This window comes from Schistocerca serialis, chromosome 1 (assembly GCF_023864345.2).
Source record: "Schistocerca serialis cubense isolate TAMUIC-IGC-003099 chromosome 1, iqSchSeri2.2, whole genome shotgun sequence".
In the NCBI taxonomy this organism is placed as follows: domain Eukaryota; kingdom Metazoa; phylum Arthropoda; class Insecta; order Orthoptera; family Acrididae; genus Schistocerca; species Schistocerca serialis.
The window spans coordinates 56,380,661-56,404,020 of NC_064638.1; positions in this window are offsets into that span (position 1 = coordinate 56,380,661).

Sequence of the window (23,360 nt, forward strand, 5' to 3'; positions counted from 1 at the left end):
ATGCCGCCTTAAGTACAAGAGGACTGACACTCTCACCTTCTATGATTTGAACCTTTCGTGTGAGTCCAGTTTTAGATTCCGATGCTTCACTTCAGGTTTACTGTATACCTCGCACCTTCTTATTTACGATGAAACACAAAAATTGCATCGGAATTTAATACAAAAGGCACAACGCCGACTTAAGTACAAGAGGACTGACACTCTACATTTCTATGTTTTGAACCTCTCCTGTGAGTCCAGTTTTAGATTCCAAAGCTTCACTTCAGGTTTACTGCATCCCATGGACCTTCTTTTTGACGATGAAACACAGAAATTGCATCCGAATTTAATTCAAAAGGCACACAACCAACTTAAGTACAAGATGAGTGACACTCTAACTCTCAATGATTTGGACCTCTCCTGTGAGTCCAGTTTTAGATTCCGATGCTTCACTTCAGGTTTACTGTATATCTTGCACTATGTTATTGACGATGAAACACAGAGTTTGCATCCGAAATTAATACAAAAGGCACAATGCCGACTTAAGTACAAGAGGACTGACACTCTAACTTCCTATGATTTGAACCTCTCCTGTGAGTCCAGTTGTAGATTCCGATGCTTCACTTCAGGGTTACTGTATCCCTTGGACCTTCTTATTGACGATGAAACACAGAAATTGCATCCGAATTCAATACAAAAGGCACAATGCCGCCTTAAGTACAAGAGGACTGACACTCTCACTTTCTATGAATTGAACCTTTCGTGTGAGTCCAGTTTTAGATTCCGATGCTTCACTTCAGGTTTACTGTATACCTCGCACCTTCTTATTTACGATGAAACACAAAAATTGCATCGGAATTTAATACAAAAGGCACAACGCCGACTTAAGTACAAGAGGACTGACACTCTACATTTCTATGTTTTGAACCTCTCCTGTGAGTCCAGTTTTAGATTCCAAAGCTTCACTTCAGGTTTACTGCATCCCATGGACCTTCTTTTTGACGATGAAACACAGAAATTGCATCCGAATTTAATTCAAAAGGCACACAACCAACTTAAGTACAAGAGGAGTGACACTCTAACTCTCAATGATTTGGACCTCTCCTGAGAGTCCAGTTTTAGATTCCGATGCTTCACTTCAGGTTTACTGTATATCTTGCACCTTGTTATTGACGATGAAACACAGAGTTTGCATCCGAAATTAATACAAAAGGCACAATGCCGACTTAAGTACAAGAGGACTGACACTCTAACTTCCTATGATTTGAACCTCTCCTGTGAGTCCAGTTGTAGATTCCGATGCTTCACTTCAGGGTTACTGTATCCCTTGGACCTTCTTATTGACGATGAAACACAGAAATTGCATCCGAATTTAATACAAGAGGTACAATGCCGATTTAAGTAATAGAGGACTGACACTCTCACTTTCTATGATTTGAACCTCCCCTGTGAGTTCAGTTTTAGATTCCGATGCTTCACTTCAGGTTTACTCTATACCTTCCACCTTCATATTGACGATGAAACACAGAAATTGCATCCGAATTTAATACAAAAGGCACAATGTCGTCTTAAGTACAAGAGAACTGACACTCTCACATTCTATGATATGAACCGCACATGTGTGTCCAGTTTTATATTCCGATGCTTCACTTCAGGGTTACTGTATCCCTTGGAACTTCTTATTGACGATGAATCACAGAATTTGCATTGGAATATAATACAAAAGGCACAATCCCGACTTAAGTTCAAGAGGACTGACACTCTAACTTTCTATGATTTGAACCTCTCCTTTGAGTCCAGTTTCAGATTCCGATGCTTCACTTCAGGTTTACTGTATACCTTGCACCTTGTTATTGACGATGAAACACAGAAATTGCATCCAAATTTAATACAAAAGGCACAATGCCGCCTTAAGTACAAGAGGACTTTCTATGATTTGAACCTTTCGTGTGAGTCCAGTTTTAGATTCCGATGTTTCACATCAGGTTTACTGTATACCTTGCACCTTCTTACTGACGATGAAAGACAGAAATTACATCGGAATTTAATACAAAAGGCACAAAGCCGACTTAAGTACAAGAGGACTGACACTCTAACTTTCTATGATTTGAACCGCACCTGTGAGTCCAGTTTTAAATTCCGAAGCTTCACTTCAGGTTTACTGTATCCCTTGGACCTTCTTATTGACGATGAAACAAAGAAATTGCATCAGAATTTAATACAAAAAGCACAGTACCAACTTAAGTACAAGAGGAGTGACACCCTAACTCTCTATGATTTGAACCTCTCCTGTGAGTCCAGTTTTAGATTCCGATGCTTCACTTCAGGTTTACTGTATCCTTTGGACCTTCTTATTGACGATGAAACACAGAAATTGCATACGAATTTAATACAAAAGGCACAATGCAAATTAAGTACAAGAGGACTGATACTCTAACTATCTATGATTTGAACCACTCCTGTGTGTCCAGTTTTAGATTCCGATGCATAACTTCAGGTTTACTGTATCCCTTAGACCTTCTTATTGACGATGAAACACAGAGTTTGCATCCGAAATTAATACAAAAGGCACAATGCCGACTTAAGTACAAGTGGACTGACACTCTCACTTCCTATGATTTGAACCTCTCCTGTGAGTCCAGTTTTAGATTCCGATGCTTCACTTCAGGTTTACTGTATACCTCGCACCTTCTTATTTACGATGAATCACAGAAATTGCATCGGAATTTAATACAAAAGGCACAATGCAGACTTAAGTACAAGAGGACTGACACTCTACCTTTCTATGTTTTGAACCTCTCCTGTGAGTCCAGTTTTAGATTCCGAAGCTTCACTTCAGGTTTACTGCATCCCATGGACCTTCTTATTGACGATGAAACACAGAAATTGCATCCGAATTTAATACGAAAGGCACACAACCGACTTAAGTACAAGAGGCGTGACACTCTAACTCTCAATGATTTGGACCTCTCCTGTGAGTCCAGTTTTAGATTCCGATGCTTCACTTCAGGTTTACTGTATACCTTGCACCTTGTTATTGACGATGAAACACATAGTTTGCATCCGAATTTAATACAAAAGGCACAATGCCGACTTAAGTACAAGAGGACTGACACTCTAACTTCCTATGATTTGAACCTCTCCTGTGAGTCCAGTTGTAGATTCCGATGCCTCACTTCTGGTTTACTGTATCCCTTGGACCTTCTTATTGACGATGAAACACAGAAATTGCATTCGAATTTAATACAAAAGGTACAATGCCGACTTAAGTACTAGAGGACTGACACTCTCACTTTCTATGATTTGAACCTCCCCTGTGAGTCCAGTTTTAGATTCCGATTCTTCACTTCAGGTTTACTCTATACCTTGCACCTTCATATTGACGATGAAACACAGAAATTGCATCGGAATTTAATACAAAAGGCACAATGCCGTCTTAAGTACAAGAGAACTGACACACTCACATTCTATGATATGAACCGCTCATGTGTGTCCAGTTTTAGATTCCGTTGCTTCACTTCAGGTTTACTGTATCCCTTGGAACTTCTTATTGACGATGAATCACAGAATTTGCATTGGAATTTAATACAAAAGGCACAATCCCGACTTAAGTACAAGAGGACTGACACTCTAACTTTCTATGATTTGAACCTCTCCTTTGAGTCCAGTTTCAGATTCCGATGCTTCACTTCAGGTTTACTGTATACCTTGCACCTTGTTATTGACGATGAAACACAGAAATTGCATCCAAATTTAATACAAAAGGCACAATGCCGCCTTAAGTACAAGGGGACTTTCTATGATTTGAACCTTTCGTGTGAGTCCAGTTTTAGATTCCGATGCTTCACATCAGGTTTACTGTATACCTTGCACCTTCTTACTGACGATGAAAGACAGAAATTGCATCGGAATTTAATACAAAAGGCACAATGCCGACTTAAGTACAAGAGGACTGACACTCTAACTTTCTATGATTTGAACCGCACCTGTGAGTCCAGTTTTAAATTCCGAAGCTTCACTTCAGGTTTAGTGTATCCCTTGGACCTCCTTATTGACGATGAAACACAGAAATTGCATCAGAATTTAATACAAAAAGCACAGTACCGACTTAAGTACAAGAGGAGTGACACCCTAACTCTCTATGATTTGAACCTCTCCTGTGAGTCCAGTTTTAGATTCCGATGCTTCACTTCAGGTTTACTGTATCCTTTGGACCTTCTTATTGACGATGAAACACAGAAATTGCATCGGAATTTAATACAAAAGGCACAATGCCCACTTAAGTACAAGAGGACTGACACTCTACTTTTCTATGTTTTGAACCTCTCCTGTGAGTCCAGTATTAGATTCCGAAGATTCACTTCAGGTTTACTGCATCCCATGGACCTTCTTATTGACGATGAAACACAGAAATTGCATCCGAATTTAATACAAAAGGCACACAACCGACTTAAGTAAAAGAGGAGTGACACTCTAACTCTCAATGATTGGAACTCTCCTGTGAGTCCAGTTTTAGATTCCGATGCTTCACTTCAGGTTTACTGTATACCTTGCACCTTGTTATTGACGATGAAACACAGAGTTTGCATCCGAATTTAATACAAAAGGCACAATGCCAAATAAGTACAAGAGGACTGACAGTCTAACTTCCTATGATTTCAACCTCTCCTGTGAGTCCAGTTTTAGATTCCGCTGCTTCACTTCAGGTTTACTGTATCCCTTGGACCTTCTTATTGACGATGAAACACAGAAATTGCATCCGAATTTAATACAAAAGGTACAATGCCGGCTTAAGTACTAGAGGACTGACACTCTCACTTTCTATGATTTGGACCTCTCCTGTGAGTCCAGTTTTAGATTCCGATGCTTCACTTCAGGTTTACTGTATACCTCGCACCTTCTTATTTACGATGAAACACAAAAATTGCATCGGAATTTAATACAAAAGGCACAATGCCGACTTAAGTACAAGAGGACTGACACTCTACATTTCTATGTTTTGAACCTCTCCTGTGAGTCCAGTTTCAGATTCCAAAGCTTCACTTCAGGTTTACTGCATCCCATGGACCTTCTTATTGACGATGAAACACAGATATTGCATCCGAATTTACTTCAAAAGGCACACAACCAACTTAAGTACATGAGGAGTGACACTCTAACACTCAATGATTTGGACCTCTCCTGTGAGTCCAGTTTTAGATTCCGATGCTTCACTTCAGGTTTACTGTATACCTTGCACCTTGTTATTGACGATGAAACACAGAGTTTGCATCCGAAATTAATACAAAAGGCACAATGCCGACTTAAGTACAAGAGGGCTGACACTCTAACTTCCTATGATTTGAACCTCTCCTGTGAGTCCAGTTGTAGATTCCGATGCATCACTTCAGGGTTACTGTATCCCTTGGACCTTCTTATTGACGATGAAACACAGAAATTGCATCCGAATTTAATACAAAAGGTACAATGCCGACTTACGTACTAGAGGACTGACACTCTCACTTTCTATGAATTGAACCTCCCCTGTGAGTCCAGTTTTAGATTCCGATGCTTCACTTCAGGTTTACTCTATACCTTCCACCTTCATATTGACGATGAAACACAGAAATTGCATCGGAATTTAATACAAAAGGCACAATGCCGTCTTAAGTAAAAGAGAACTGACACTCTCACATTCTATGATATGAACCGCTCATGTGTGTCCAGTTTTATATTCCGATGCTTCACTTCAGGTTTACTGTATCCCTTGGAACTTCTTATTGACGATGAATCACAGAATATGCATTGGAATTTAATACAAAAGGCACAATCCCGACTTAAGTACAAGAGCACTGACACTCTAACTTTCTATGATTTGAACCGCACCTGTGAGTCCAGTTTTAAATTCCGAAGCTTCACTTCAGGTTTACTGTATCCTTTGGACCTTCTTATTGACGATGAAACACAGAAATTGCATCGGAATTCAATACAAATGGCACAATGCCGCCTTAAGTACAAGAGGACTGACACTCTCACTTTCTATTATTTGAACCTTTCGTGTGAGTCCAGTTTTAGATTCCGATGCTTCACTTCATGTTTACTGTATTCTTGCACCTTCTTATTGACGGTGAAAGACAGAAATAGCATTGGAATTTAATACAAAGGGCACAATACCGACTTAAGTACAAGAGCACTGACACTCTAACTTTCTATGATTTGAACCGCTCCTGTGAGTCCAGTTTTAAATTCCGAAGCTTCACTTCAGGTTTACTGTATCCCTTGGACCTTCTTATTGACGATGAAACACCGAAATTGCATCCGAATTTAATAGAAAAAGCACAGTACCGACTTAAGTACAAGAGGAGTGACACCGTAACTCTCTATGATTTGAACCTCTCCTGCGAGTCCAGTTTTAGATTCCGATGTTTCACTTCAGGTTTACTGTATACTTTGGACCTTCTTATTGACGATGAAACACAGAAATTGCATCCGAATTTAATACAAATGGCACAATGCCGCCTTAAGTACAAGAGGACTGACACTCTCACTTTCTATGATTTGAACCTTTCGTGTGAGTCCAGTTTTAGATTCCAATGCTTCACTTCAGGTTTACTGTATGCCTTGCACCTTCTTATTGACGATGAAAGACAGAAATTGCACCGGAATTTAATACAAAAGGCACAATGCCGACTTAAGTACAAGAGGACTGACACTCGAACTTTCTATGATTTGAACCTCTCCTGTGAGTTCAGTTTTAAATTCCGAAGCTTCACTTCAGGTTTACTGTATCCCTTGGACCTTCATATTGTCGATGAAACACAGAAATTGCATCCGAATTTAATACCAAAAGCACAGTACCGACTTAAGTACATGAGGAGTTACACCCTAACTCTCTATGATTTGAACCTCTCCGGTGAGTCCAGTTTTAGATTCCGATGCTTCACTTCAGGTTTACTGTATCCTTTGGACCTTCTTATTGACGATGAAACACAGAAATTGCATACGAATTTAATACAAAAGGCACAATGCAAATTAAGTACAAGAGGACTGACACTCTAATTATCTATGATTTGAACCTCTCCTGTGAGTCCAGTTTTAGATTCCGATGCATAACTTCAGGTTTACTGTATCCCTTAGACCTATTTATTGACGACGAAACACAGAGCTTTCATCCGAATTTAATACAAAAGGCAAAATGCGGACTTAAGTACAAGTGGACTGACACTCTAACTTTAAATGACTTAAACCTCTCCTGTGAGTCCAGTTTTAGATTCCGATACTTCACATCAGGCTTACTGTATCCCTTGGACTTTCTTATTGACGATGAAACACAGAAATTGCATCCGAATTTAATACAAAGGGCACACTACCGACTTAAGTACAAGAGGAGTGACACTCTAACTCTCCATGATTTGAACCTCTCCTGTGAGTCTAGATTTAGATTCCGACGCTTCACTTCAGGTTTACTGTATCCCTTGGACCTTTATATTGACGATGAAACACAGATATTGCATCCGAATTTATTACAAAAGGCACAATGCCGACTTAAGTACATGAGGACTCACACCCTAACTTTCTATGATTTAAACCACTCCTGTGAGTCCAGTTTTAGATTCCGATGCTTCAATTCAGGTGTACAGTATACCTTGGACCTTATTATTGATGATGAAACTCAGAAATTCCTTCCGAATTTAATACAAAAGCACAATGACGACATAAGTACAAGAGGACTTACACTCTAATTTTCTCTGTTTTGAACCTCTCCTGGGAGTCCAGTTTTAGATTCCGATGCATCACTTCAGGTTTACTGAATACCTGGGACCTTCTTATTGACGATGAAGCACAGAAATTGCAGCGGAATTTAATACAAAAGGCACAATGCCGACTTAAGTACAAGAGGACTGACAGTCTCATTTTCTATGATTTTAACCTCTCCTGTGAGTCCAGTTTTAAATTCCTATGCTTCACTTCAGGTTTACTGTATACCTTGCACGTTCTTATTGACGATGAAGCACAGAAATTGCATCCGAATTTAATACAAAAGTCACAATGCCGACTTAAGTTCAAGGGGACTGACACTCTAACTTTCTATGATTTGAACCTCTCCTGTGAGTCCAGTTTTAGATCCCGAAGCTTCACTTCAGGTTTACTGTATCCCTTGGACCTTCGTATTGACGATGAAACACAGAAATTGCATCCGAATTTAATACAAAAGGCACAATGCCGACTTAAGTACGAAATGACTCACACTCTAACTTTCAATGATTTAAACCTCTCCTTTGATTCCTGTTTTAGATTCCGATGCTTCACTTCAGGTTTACTTTATACCGTGGACCTTCTTATTGACGATGAAACACAGAAATTGCATCCGAATTTAATACAAAAGGCAAAATGCCGACGTAAGTACAAGAGGACTCACACCATAACTTTCTACTATTTAAACCTCTCCTGTGAGTCCAGTTTCAGATTCCAATGCTTCACTTCAGGTTTACTGTATACCTTGGACCTTCTTATTGAAGATGAGGCACAGAAATTTCATCCGAATTTAATACAAAGGCACAATGCCGACATAAGTACAAGAGGACAGACACTCTAACTTTCTATCATTTGAACCTCTCCTGTGAGTCCAGTTTTAGATTCCGATGTTTCACTTCAGGGTTACTGTATCCCTTGGACCTTCTTATTGACGATGAAACACAGAAATTGTATCCGAATTTTATACTAAAGGCACACTACCGACTTAAGTACAAGAGGAGTGACACTCTAACTCTGCATGATTTGAACCTCTCCTGTGAGTCTAGTTTTAGATTCCGATGCTTCACTTCAGGTCTACTGTATCCCTTGGACCTTCTTATTGACGATGAAACACAGATATTGCATCCGAATTTTAATACTCACCTCTCCTGTGAGTCTAGTTTTAGATTCCGATGCTTCACTTCAGGTTTACTGTATCCCTTGGACCTTCTTATTGACGATGAAACACAGAAATTGCATCCGAATTTAATACAAAAGGCACATTGCCGACTTAAGTACAAGAGGACTGACACTGTAACTTTCTATGATTGGAACCTCTCCAGTGAGTCCAGTTTTAGATTCCGATGCTTCACGTCAGGTTTACTGTATCATTTGGACCTTCTTATTGACGATGAACCACAGAAATTGCATCCGAATTTAATACAAAAGGGACAATGCCGACTTAAGTACAAGAGGACTCACACCCTAACTTTCTATGATTTGAACCTCTCCTGTGAGTCCGGTTTTAGATTCCGATGGTTCACTTCAGGTTTACTGTATACCTTGTACATTCTTATTGACGATGAAGCACAGAAATTGCATCCGAATTTAATACAAAAGGCACAATGCCGACATAAGTACAAGAGGACTGACACTCTAACTTTCTATGATTTGAACCGCTCCTGTGAGTCCAGTCTTAGATTCCGATGCTTCACTTCAGGTATACTGTATACCTTGGACCTTCTTATTGACAATGAAACACAGAAATTGCATCCGAATTTTAATACAACAGGCACAATGCCAACTTAAGTACAGGAGGACTGACAGTCTCACTTTTTATGATTTGAACCTCTCCTGTGAGTTCAGTTTAGATTCCGAAGCTTTACTTCAGGATTACTGTATACCTTGCACGTTCTCATTGACGATGAAACACAGATATTGCATCCGAAGTTAATACAAAAGGCACAATGCCGACTTAAGTACAAGAGGACTGACACTCTAACTTTATATGACTTGAACCTGTCCTGCGAGTCCAGTTATGGATTCCGATGCATCACTTCAGATTTACTGTATCCCTTGGACCTTCTTATTGACGATGAAAAACAGAAATTGCATCATAATTAATTACAAAGGGCACAATGCCGACTTAAGTACAAGAGGACTGACACTCTCACTTTCTATGATTTGAACCTCTCCAGTGAGTCCAGTTTTCGATTCCGATGCTTCACTTCAGGTTTACTGTATCCCTTGCACCTTCTTATTGTCGATGAAAGACAGACATCGCATCTGAATTTAATACAAAAGGCACAATTCCGACTTAAGTACAAGAGGACTGACACTCTATCTTTCTATCATTTGAACCTCTCCTGTGAGTCCAGTTTTAGATTCCGATGCTTCACTTCAGGTTTACTGTATCCCTTGGACCTTCTTATTGACGATGAAACACAGAAATTGCATCCGAAGTTAATACAAATGGATCAATGCCAACTTAAGTACAAGAGGACTGACACTCTTACTTTCTATGATTTGAACATCTCCTGTGAGTCCAGTTTTAGATTCCAGCTTCACTTCAGGTTTACTGTATACCTTGCACCTACGTGTTGACCATGAAACACAGATATTGCATCCAAATGTAATACAAAAGGCACAATGACGACTTAAGTACAAGAGGACTGACACTCTGACTTTCTTTGATTTGAACCGCCATGTGAGTCCAGTTTTAGATTCCGATGCTTCACTTCAGGTTTGCTGTATCCCTTGGACCCACTTATCGACGATGAAACACAGAAATTGCATCCGATTTTAATACAAAAGGCGCACTACCGACTTAGGTACAAGAGGAGTGACACTCTAACTCTCCATGATTTGAACCTCTCCTGTGAGTCTAGTTTTAGATTCCGATGCTTCACTTCATGTTTACTGTATCCCTAGGACCTTCTTATTGACGATGAAACACAGAAATTGCATCCGAATTTAATACAAAAGGCACAATGCCGACATAAGTACGAGAGGACTGACACTCTAACTTTCTATGATTTGAACCGCACCTGTGAGTCCAGTCTTAGATTCCGATGCTTCACTTCAGGTATACTGTATACCTTGGACCTTCTTATTGACAATGAAACACAGAAATTGCATCCGAATTTTAATACAACAGGCACAATGCCGACTTAAGTACAAGAGGACTGACAGTCTCACTTTTTATGATTTCAACCTCTCCTGTGAGTTCAGTTTAGATTCCGAAGCTTTACTTCAGGTATACTGTATACCTTGCACGTTCTCATGGACGATGAAAAACAGAAATTGCATCATAATTAAATGCAAAAGGCACAATGCCGACATTAGTACAAGAGGACTGACACTCTAACTTTCTATGATTTGAACCTCTCCTGTGAGTCCAGTTTTAGATTCCGATGCTTCACTTCAGGTTTACTGTATCCCTTGGACCTTCTTATTGACGATGAAACACAGAAATTGCATCTGAATTTAACACAAAAGGCACAATGCCGGCTTAAGTACAAGAGGACTCACACCTAAACTTTCTATGATTTAAACCTCTCCTGTGAGTCCAGTTTTAGATTCCGATGCTTCACTGCAGGCTTACTGTATACTTTGGACATTCTTATTGACGATGAAGCACAGAAATTGCATCCGAGATTAATACAAAAGGCACAATGCCGACATAAGTACAAGAGGACTGACACTCTAACGTTATATGACTTGAACCTCTCCTGTGAGTCCAGTTTTAGATTCCAGCTTCACTTCAGGTTTACTGTATACCTTGCACCTACGTGTTGACCATGAAACACAGATATTGCATCCAAATGTAATACAAAAGGCACAATGACGACTTAAGTACAAGAGCACTGTCACTCTGACTTTCTTTGATTTGAACCGCCATGTGAGTCCAGTTTTAGATTCCGATGCTTCACTTCAGGTTTGCTGTATCCCTAGGACCTTCTTATTGACGATGAAACACAGAAATTGCATCCGAATTTAATACAAAAGGCACAATGCCGACATAAGTACGAGAGGACTGACACTCTAACTTTCTATGATTTGAACCGCTCCTGTGAGTCCAGTCTTAGATTCCGATGCTTCACTTCAGGTATACTGTATACCTTGGACCTTCTTATTGACAATGAAACACATAAATTGCATCCGAATTTTAATACAACAGGCACAATGCCGACTTAAGTACAAGAGGACTGACAGTCTCACTTTTTGTGATTTGAACCTCTCCTGTGAGTTCAGTTTAGATTCCGAAGCTTTACTTCAGGTTTACTGTATACCTTGCACGTTCTAATTGACGATGAAACACAGATATTGCATCCGAAGTTAATAGAAAAGGCACAATGCCGACTTAAGTACAAGAGGACTGACACTCTAACTTTATATGACTTGAACCTGTCCTGCGAGTCCAGTTATGGATTCCAATGCATCACTTCATTTTTACTGTATCCCTCGGACCTTCTTATTGACGATGAAAAACAGAAATTGCATCATAATTTAATACAAATGGCACAATGCCGACTTAAGTACAAGAGGACTGACACTCTCACTTTCCATGATTTGAACCTCTCCAGTGAGTCCAGTTTTAGATTCCGATGCTTCACTTCAGGTTTACTGTATCCCTTGCACCCTCTTATTGTCGATGAAACACAGACTTTGCATCCGAATTTAATACAAAAGGCACAATGCCGACTTAAGTACAAGAGGACTGACACTCTATCTTTCTATCATTTGAACCTCTCCTGTGAGTCCAGTTTTAGATTCCGATGCTTCACTTCAGGTTTACTGTATCCCTTGGACCTTCTTATTGACGATGAAACACAGAAATTGCATCCGAAGTTAATACAAATGGATCAATGCCAACTTAAGTACAAGAGGACTGACACTCTAACTTTCTATGATTTGAACCTCTCCTGTGAGTCCAGTTTTAGATTCCGATGCTTCACTTCAGGTTTACTGTATCCCTTGGACCTTCTTATTGACGATGAAACACAGAAATTGCATCTGAATCTAACACAAAAGGCACAATGCCGGCGTAAGTACAAGAGGACTCACACCTAAACTTTCTATGATTTAAACCTCTCCTGTGAGTCCAGTTTTAGATTCCGATGCTTCACTGCAGGCTTACTGTATACTTTGGACATTCTTATTGACGATGAAGCACAGACATTGCATCCGAGATTAATACAAAAGGCACAATGCCGACATAAGTACAAGAGGACTGACACTCTAACGTTATATGACTTGAACCTCTCCTGTGAGTCCAGTTTTAGATTCCAGCTTCACTTCAGGTTTACTGTATACCTTGCACCTACGTGTTGACCATGAAACACAGATATTGCATCCAAATGTAATACAAAAGGCACAATGACGACTTAAGTACAAGAGGACTGACACTCTGACTTTCTTTGATTTGAACCGCCATGTGAGTCCAGTTTTAGATTCCGATGTTTCACTTCAGGTTTGCTGTATCCCTTGGACCCACTTATCGACGATGAAACACAGAAATTGCATCCGAATTTAATACAAAAGTCGCACTACCGACGTAAGTACAAGAGGAGTGACACTCTAACTCTCCATGATTTGATCCTCTCCTGTGAGTCTAGTTTTAGATTCCGATGCATCACGTCAGGTTTACTGTATACCTAGGACCTTCTTATTGACGATGAAACACAGAAATTGCATCCGAATTTAATCCAAAAGGCACAATGCCGACATAAGTACGAGAGGACTGACACTCTAACTTTCTATGATTTGAACCGCTCCTGTGAGTCCAGTCTTAGATTCCGATGCTTCACTTCAGGTTTACTGTATCCCTTGGACCTTCTTATTGACGATGAAACACAAAAATTGCATCCGAATTTAATACAAAAGGCACAATGCCGACATACGTACAAGAGGACTGACACTCTAAGTTTCTATGATTTGAACCTCTCCTGTGAGTCCAGTTTTAGATTCCAGCTTCACTTCAGGTTTACTGTATACCTTGCACCTACGTGTTGACCATGAAACACAGATATTGCATCCAAATGTAATACAAAAGGCACAATGATGACTTAAGTACAAGAGGACTGACACTCTGACTTTCTTTGATTTGAACCGCCATGTGAGTCCAGTTTTAGATTCCGATGCTTCACTTCAGGTTTGCTGTATCCCTTGGACCCACTTATCGACGATGAAACACAGAAATTGCATCCGAATTTAATACAAAAGTCGCACTACCGACTTAAGTACAAGAGGAGTGACACTCTAAGTTTCTATGATTTGAACCTCTCCTGTGAGTCCAGTTTTAGATTCCAGCTTCACTTCAGGTTTACTGTATACCTTGCACCTACGTGTTGACCATGAAACACAGATATTGCATCCAAATGTAATACAAAAGGCACAATGATGACTTAAGTACAAGAGGACTGACACTCTGACTTTCTTTGATTTGAACCGCCATGTGAGTCCAGTTTTAGATTCCGATGCTTCACTTCATGTTTACTGTATACCTAGGACCTTCTTATTGACGATGAAACACAGAAATTGCATCCGAATTTATTACAAAAGGCACAATGCCGACATAAGTACGAGAGGACTGACAGTCTCACTTTTTATGATTTGAACCTCTCCTGTGAGTCCAGTTTTAGATTCCAGCTTCACTTCAGGTTTACTGTATACCTTGCACCTACGTGTTGACCATGAAACACAGAAATTGCATCATAATTTAATGCAAAAGGCACAATGCTGACATAAGTACAAGAGGACTGACAGTCTAACTTTCTATGATTTGAACCTCTCCTGTGAGTCCAGTTTTAGATTCCGATGCTTCCCTTCAGGTTTACTCTATACCTTCGACCTTCTTATTGACGATGAAACACAGAAATTGCATCCGACTTTAATACAAAAGGCACAATGCCAACTTAAGTACAAGATGACTCACACTCTAACTTTCTATGATTTAAACCTCTCCTGTGAGTCCAGTTTTAGATTCCGATGCTTCACTGCAGGCTTACTGTATACTTTGGACATTCTTATTGACGATGAAGTACAGAAATTGCATCCGAGATTAATACAAAAGGCAGAATGCCGACATAAGTACAAGAGGACTGACACTCTAACGTTATATGACTTGAACCTCTCCTGTGAGTCCAGTTTTAGATTCCAGCTTCACTTCAGGTTTACTGTATACCTTGCACCTACGTGTTGACCATGAAACACAGATATTGCATCCAAATGTAATACAAAAGGCACAATGACGACTTAAGTACAAGAGGAATGACACTCTGACTTTCTTTGATTTGAACCGCCATGTGAGTCCAGTTTTAAAATCCGATGCTTCACTTCAGGTTTGCTGTATCCCTTGGACCCACTTATCGACGATGAAACACAGAAATTGCATCGGAATTTAATACAAAAGGCACACTACCGACTTAAGTACAAGAGGAGTGACACTCTAACTCTCCATGATTTGAACCTCTCCTGTGAGTCTAGTTTTAGATTCCGATGCTTCACTTTAGGTTTACAGTATCCCTAGGACCTTCTTATTGACGATGAAACACAGAAATTGCATCCGAATTTAATACAAAAGGCACAATGCCGACATAAGTACGAGAGGACTGACACTCTAACTTTCTATGATTTGAACCGCTCCTGTGAGTCCAGTCTTAGATTCCAATGCTTCACTTCAGGTATACTGTATACCTTGGACCTTCTTATTGACAATGAAACACAGAAATTGCATCCGAAATTTAATACAACAGGCACAATGCCGACTTAAGTACAAGAGGACTGACATTCTCACTTTTTATGATTTGAACCTCTCCTGTGAGTTCAGTTTAGATTCCGAAGCTTTACTTCAGGTTTACTGCATACCTTGCACGTTCTAATTGACGATAAAACACAGATATTGCATCCGAAGTTAATACAAAAGGCACAATGCCGACTTAAGTACAAGAGGACTGACACTCTAACTTTCTATGATTTGAACCTCTCCTGTGAGTCCAGTTTTAGTTTCCGATGCTTCACTTCATGTTTACTGTATCCCTTGGACCTTCCAATTGACGATGAAAAACAGAATTGTATAGTAATTTAATACAAAATTCACAATGCCGACTTAAGTACAAGACGACTGACACTCTAACTTTCTATGATTTGAACCTCTCCTGTGAGTCCAGCTTTATATTCCGATGCTTCACTTCAGGTTTACTGTATACCTTGGACCTTCTTATTGACGATGAAACACAGAGATTGCATCCGAATTTAATACAAAATTCACAATGCCGATTTAAGTTCAAGGGGACTGACACTCTAACTTTCTATGATTTGAACCTCTCCTGTGAGTCCAGTTTTAGATCCCAATGCTTCACTTCAGATTTACTGTATGCCTTGGACCTTCGTATTGACGATGAAACACATAAATTGCATCCGAATTTAACACAAAAGGCACAATGCCGACTTAAGTACGAAATGACTCACACTCTAACTTTCAATGATTTAAACCTCTCCTGTGAGTCCAGTTTTAGATTCCGATGCTTCACTTCAGGTTTACTGTATCCCTTGGACCTTCTTATTGACGATGAAACACAGAGTTTGCATCCGAATTTAATACAAAAGGCACAATGCCGACTTAAGTACAAGAGGACCGACACTCTATCTTTATATGACTTGAACCTCTCCTGTGAGTCCAGTTTTAGTTTCCGATGCTTCACTTCAGGCTTACTGTATCCCTTGGACCCACTTATCGACGATGAAACACAGAAATTATATCCGAATTAAATACAAAAGGCACACTACCGACTTAAGTACAAGAGGAGTGACACTCTAACTCTCCATGATTTGAACCTCTCCTGTGAGTCTAGTTTTAGATTCCGATGCTTCACTTCAGGTTTACTGTATCCCTTGGACCTTCTTATTGACGATGAAACACAGAAATTGCATCCGAATTTAATACAAAAGGCACATTGCCGACTTAAGTACAAGAGGATTGACACTCTAACTTTCTATGATTGGAACCTGTCCAGTGAGTCCAGTTTTAGATTCCGATGCTTCACTTCAGGTTTACTGTATCCCTTGGATCTTCTTATTGACGATGAAACACAAAATTTGCATCCGAATTTAATACAAAAGGCATAATGCCGACATACGTACAAGAGGACTGACACTCTAAGTTTCTATGATTTGAACCTCTCCTGTGAGTCCAGTTTTAGATTCCAGCTTCACTTCAGGTTTACTGTATACCTTGCACCTACGAGTTGACCATGAAACACAGATATTGCATCCAAATGTAATACAAAAGGCACAATGACGACTTAAGTACAAGAGGACTGACACTCTGACTTTCTTTGATTTGAACCGCCATGTGAGTCCAGTTTTAGATTCCGATGCTTCACTTCAGGTTTGCTGTATCCCTTGGACCCACTTATCGACGATGAAACACAGAAATTGCATCCGAATTTAATACAAAAGTCGCACTACCGACTTAAGTACAAGAGGAGTGACACTCTAACTCTCCATGATTTGAACCTCTCCTGTGAGTCTAGTTTTAGATTCCGATGCTTCACTTCAGGTTTACTGTATACCTAGGACCTTCTTATTGACGATGAAACACAGAAATTGCATCATAATTTAATACAAAAGGCACAATGCCATCATAAGTACGAGAGGACTGACACTCTAACTTTCTATGATTTGAACCGCTCCTTTGAGTCCAGTCTTAGATTCCGATGCTTCACTTCAGGTATACTGTATACCTTGGACCTTCTTATTGACAATGAAACAAAGAAAATGCATCCGAATTTTAATACAACAGGCACAATGCCGACTTAAGTACAAGAGGACTGACAGTCTCACTTTTTATGATTTGAACCTCTCCTGTGGGTTCAGTTTAGATTCCGAAGCTTTACTTCAGGTTTACTGTATACCTTGCACGTTCTCATTGACGATGAAACACAGAAATTGCATCCAAATTTAATACAAAAGGCACAATGCCGACCTAAGTAGTAGAGGACTGACACTTTACCTTTCTATGATTTGAACGTCTCCTGTGAGTCCAGCTTTAGTTTCCGGTGCTACACTTCTGGTTTACTGTATACCTTGGACGTTATTAATGAAGATGAAAAACAGAAATTGCATCTTAATTTAATGCAAAAGGCACAATGCCGACAAAAGTACAAGAGGACTGACAGTCTAACTTTCTATGATTTGAACCTCTCCTGTGAGTCCAGTTGTAGATTCCGATGCTTCCCTTCAGGTTTACTCTATACCTTGGACCTTCTTATTGACGATGAAACACAGAAATTGCATCCGACTTTAATACAAAAGGCACAATGCCAACTGAAGTACAAGATGACTCACACTCTAACTTTCTATGATTTAAACCTCTCCTGAGAGTCCAGTTTTAGATTCCGATGCTTCACTGCAGGCTTACTGTATACTTTGGACATTCTTATTGACGATGAAGCACAGAAATTGCATCCGAGATTAACACAAAAGGCAGAATGCCGACATAAGTACAAGAAGACTGACACTCTAACGTTATATGACTTGAACCTCTCCTGTGAGTCCAGTTTTAGATTCCAGCTTCACTTCAGGTTTACTGTATACCTTGTACCTACGTGTTGACCATGAAACACAGATATTGCATCCAAATGTAATACAAAAGGCACAATGACGACTTAAGTACAAGAGGACTGACACTCTGACTTTCTTTGATTTGAACCGCCATGTGAGTCCAGTTTTATATTCCGATGCTTCACTTGAGGTTTGCTGTATCCCTTGGACCCACTTATCGACGATGAAACACAGAAATTGCATCCGAATTTAATACAAAAGGCACACTACCGACTTAAGTACAAGAGGACTGACACTCTAACTCTCCATGATTTGAACCTCTCCTGTGAGTCTAGTTTTAGATTCCGATGCTTCACTTTAGGTTTACTGTATCCCTAGGACCTTCTTATTGACGATGAAACACAGAAATTGCATCCGAATTTAATACAAAAGGCACAATGCCGACATAAGTACGAGAGGACTGACAGTCTAACTTTCTATGATTTGAACCGCTCCTGCGAGTCCAGTTTTAGATTCCGATGTTTCACTTCAGGTATACTGTATACCTTGGACCTTCTTATTGACAATGAAACACAGAAATTGCATCCGAATTTTAATGCAACAGGCACAATGCCGACTTAAGTACAAGAGGACTGACATTCTCACTTTTTATGATTTGAACCTCTCCTGTGAGTTCAGTTTAGATTCCGAAGCTTTACTTCAGGTTTACTGCATACCTTGCACGTTCTAATTGACGATAAAACACAGATATTGCATCCGAAGTTAATACAAAAGGCACAATGCCGACTTAAGTACAAGAGGACTGACACTCTAACTTTCTATGATTTGAACCTCTCCTGTGAGTCCAGTTTTAGATCCCGATGCTTCACTTCAGATTTACTGTATCCCTTGGACCTTCGTATTGACGATGAAACACATAAATTGCATCCGAATTTAACACAAAAGGCACAATGCCGACTTAAGTACGAAATGACTCACACTCTAACTTTCAATGATTTAAACCTCTCCTGTGAGTCCAGTTTTAGATTCCGATGCTTCACTTCAGGTTTACTGTATCCCTTGGACCTTCTTATTGACGATGAAACACAGAGTTTGCATCCGAATTTAATACAAAAGGCACAAGGCCGACTTAAGTACAAGAGGACTGACACTCTATCTTTATATGATTTGAACCTCTCCTGTGAGTCCAGTTTTAGTTTCCGATGCTTCACTTCAGGCTTACTGTATCCCTTGGACCCACTTATCGACGATGAAACACAGAAATTATATCCGAATTAAATACAAAAGGCACACTACCGACTTAAGTACAAGAGGAGGGACACTCTAACTCTCCATGATTTGAACCTCTCCTGTGAGTCTAGTTTTAGATTCCGATGCTTCACTTCAGGTTTACTGTATCCCTTGGACCTTCTTATTGACGATGAAACACAGAAATTGCATCCGAATTTAATACAAAAGGCACATTGCCGACTTAAGTACAAGAGGACTGACACTCTAACTTTCTATGATTGGAACCTCTCCAGTGAGTCCAGTTTTAGATTCCGATGCTTCACTTCAGGTTTACTGTATCCCTTGGACCTTCTTATTGACGATGAAACACAAAAATTGCATCCGAATTTAATACAAAAGGCACAATGCCGACATACGTACAAGAGGACTGACACTCTAAGTTTCTATGATTTGAACCTCTCCTGTGAGTCCAGTTTTAGATTCCGATGCTTCACTTCAGGTTTACTCTATACCTTGGACCTTCTTATTGACGATGAAACACAGAAATTGCATCCGACTTTAATTCAAAAGGCACAATGCCAACTTAAGTACAAGATGACTCACACTCTAACTTTCTATGATTTAAACCTCTCCTGTGAGTCCAGTTTTAGATTTCGATGCTTCACTTCCGGTATACTTTATACCTTGGACCTTCTTATTGACGATGTAGCACAGAAATTGCATCCGAACGTAATACAAAAGGCACAATGCCAACTTAAGTACAAGAGGACTGACAATCTAACTTTCTATGAATTGAACCTCTACTGTGAGTCCAGTTTTAGATTCCGATGCTTCCCTTCAGGTTCACTCTATACCTTGGACCTTCTTATTGACAATGAAACACAGAAATTGCATCCGACTTTAATACAAAAGGCACAATGCAAACTTAAGTACAAGATGACTCACACTCTAACTTTCTATGATTTAGACCTCTCCTGTGAGTCCAGTTTTAGATTGCGATGCTTCACTTCAGTGTTACTGTATCCCTTGGACCATCTTATAGACGATGAAACACAGAAATTGCATCCGAAAATGATACAAAAGGCACAATGCCGACTTAAGTACAAGAGGACTGACACTCTAACTTTCTTTGATTTGAACCGCTCCTGTGAGTCCAGTCTTAGAGTCCGATGCTTCACTTCAGGTATACTGTATACCTTGGACCTTCTTATTGACAATGAAACACAGAAATTGTATCCGAATTTTAATACAACAGGCACAATGCCGACTTAAGTACAAGAGGACTGACATTTTCACTTTTTATGATTTGAACCTCTCCTGTGAGTTCAGTTTAGATTCCGAAGCTTTACTTCAGGTTTACTGAATACCTTGCACGTTCTAATTGACGATGAAACACAGATATTGCATCCGAAGTTAATACAAAAGGCACAATGCCGACTTAAGTAGAAGAGGAGTGACACTCTAACTTTATATGACTTGAACCTGTCCTGCGAGTCCAGTTATGGATTCCGATGCATCACTTCAGGTTTACTGTATCCCTTGGACCTTCTTATTGACGATGAAAAACAGAAATTGCATCATAATTTAATACAAAGGGCACAATGCCGACTTAAGTACAAGAGGACTGACACTCTCACATTCTATGATTTGAACCTCTCCAGTGACTCCAGTTTTAGATTCCGATGCTTCACTTCTGGTTTACTGTATCCCTTGCACCTTCTTATTGTCGATGAAACACTGACTTTGCATCTGAATTTAATACAAAAGGCACAATGCCGACTTAAGTACAAGAGGACTCACACTCTATCTTTCTATCATTTGAACCTCTCCTGTGAGTCCAGTTTTAGATTCCGATGCTTCACTTCAGGTTTACTGTATCCCTTGGACCTTCTTATTGACGATGAAACACAGAAATTGCATCCGATGTTAATACAAATGGATCAATGCCAACTAAAGTACAAGAGGACTGACACTCTAACTTTCTATGATTTGAACCTCTCCAGTGAGTCCAGTTTTAGATTCCGATGCTTCACTTCAGGTTTACTGTATCCCTTGGACCTTCTTATTGACGATGAAACACAGAAATTGCATCTGATTTTAACACAAAAGGCACAATGCCGGCTTAAGTACAAGAGGAATCACACCTAAACTTTCTATGATTTAAACCTCTCCTGTAAGTCCAGTTTTAGATTCCGATGCTTCACTGCAGGCTTACTGTATACTTTGGACATTCTTATTGACGATGAAGCACAGAAATTGCATCCGAGATTAATACAAAAGGCAGAATGCCGACATAAGTACAAGAGGACTGACACTCTAACGTTATATGACTTGAACCTCTCCTGTGAGTCCAGTTTTAGATTCCAGCTTCACTTCAGGTTTACTGTATACCTTGCACCTACGTGTTGACCATGAAACACAGATATTGCATCCAAATGTAATACAAAAGGCACAATGACGACATAAGTACAAGAGGACTGACACTCTGACTTTCTTTGATTTGAACCGCCATGTGAGTCCAGTTTTAGATTCCGATGCTTCACTTCAGGTTTGCTGTATCCCTTGGACCCACTTATCGACGATGAAACACAGAAATTGCATCCGAATTTAATACAAAAGGCACACTACCGACTTAAGTACAAGAGGAGTGACACTCTAACTCTCCATGAGTTGAACCTCTCCTGTGAGTCTAGTTTTAGATTCCGATGCTTCAGTTCAGGTTTACTGTATCCCTAGGACCTTCTTATTGACGATGAAACACAGAAATTGCATCCGAATTTAATACAAAAGGCACAATGCCGACATAAGTACGAGAGGACTGACACTCTAACTTTCTATGATTTGAACCGCTCCTGTGAGTCCAGTCTTAGATTCCGATGCTTCACTTCAGGTATACTGTATACCTTGGACCTTCTTATTGACAATGAAACACAGAAATTGCATCCGAATTTTAATACAACAGGCACAATGCCGACTTAAGTACAAGAGGACTGACATTCTCACTTTTTATGATTTGAACCTCTCCTGTGAGTTCAGTTTAGATTCCGAAGCTTTACTTCAGGTTTACTGTATACCTTGCACGTTCTAGTTGACGATAAAACACAGATATTGCATCCGAAGTTAATACAAAAGGCACAATGCCGACTTAAGTACAAGAGGACTGACACTCTAACTTTCTATGATTTGAACCTCTCCTGTGAGTCCAGTTTAGGTTTCCGATGCTTCACTTCATGTTTACTGTATCCCTTGGACCTTCTTATTGACGATGAAAAACAGAAATTGTATCATAATTTAATACAAAATTCACAATGCCGACTTAAGTACAAGACGACTGACACTCTAACTTTCTATGATTTGAACCTCTCCTGTGAGTCCAGCTTTATATTCCGATGCTTCACTTCAGGTTTACTGTATACCTTGGACCTTCTTATTGACGATGAAAGACAGAGATTGCATCCGAATTTAACACAAAAGGCACAATGCCGACTTAAGTACGAAATGACTCACACTCTAACTTTCAATGATTTAAACCTCTCCTGTGAGTCCAGTTTTAGATTCCAATGCTTCACTTCAGGTTTACTTTATTCCTGGGACCTTCTTATTGACGATGAAACACAGAAATTGCATCCGAATTTAATACAAGATGCAAAATGCCGACGTAAGTACAAGAGGACTCACACCATAACTTTCTATTATTTAAACCTCTCTTGTGAGTCCAGTTTTAGATTCCAATGCCTCACTTCAGGTTTACTGTATACCTTGGACCCTCTTATTGACGATGAGGCACAGAAATTGCATCCGAATTTAATACAAAAGGCACAATGCCGACTTAAGTACTAGAGGACGCACACTCACACTTTCTATGCTTTGAA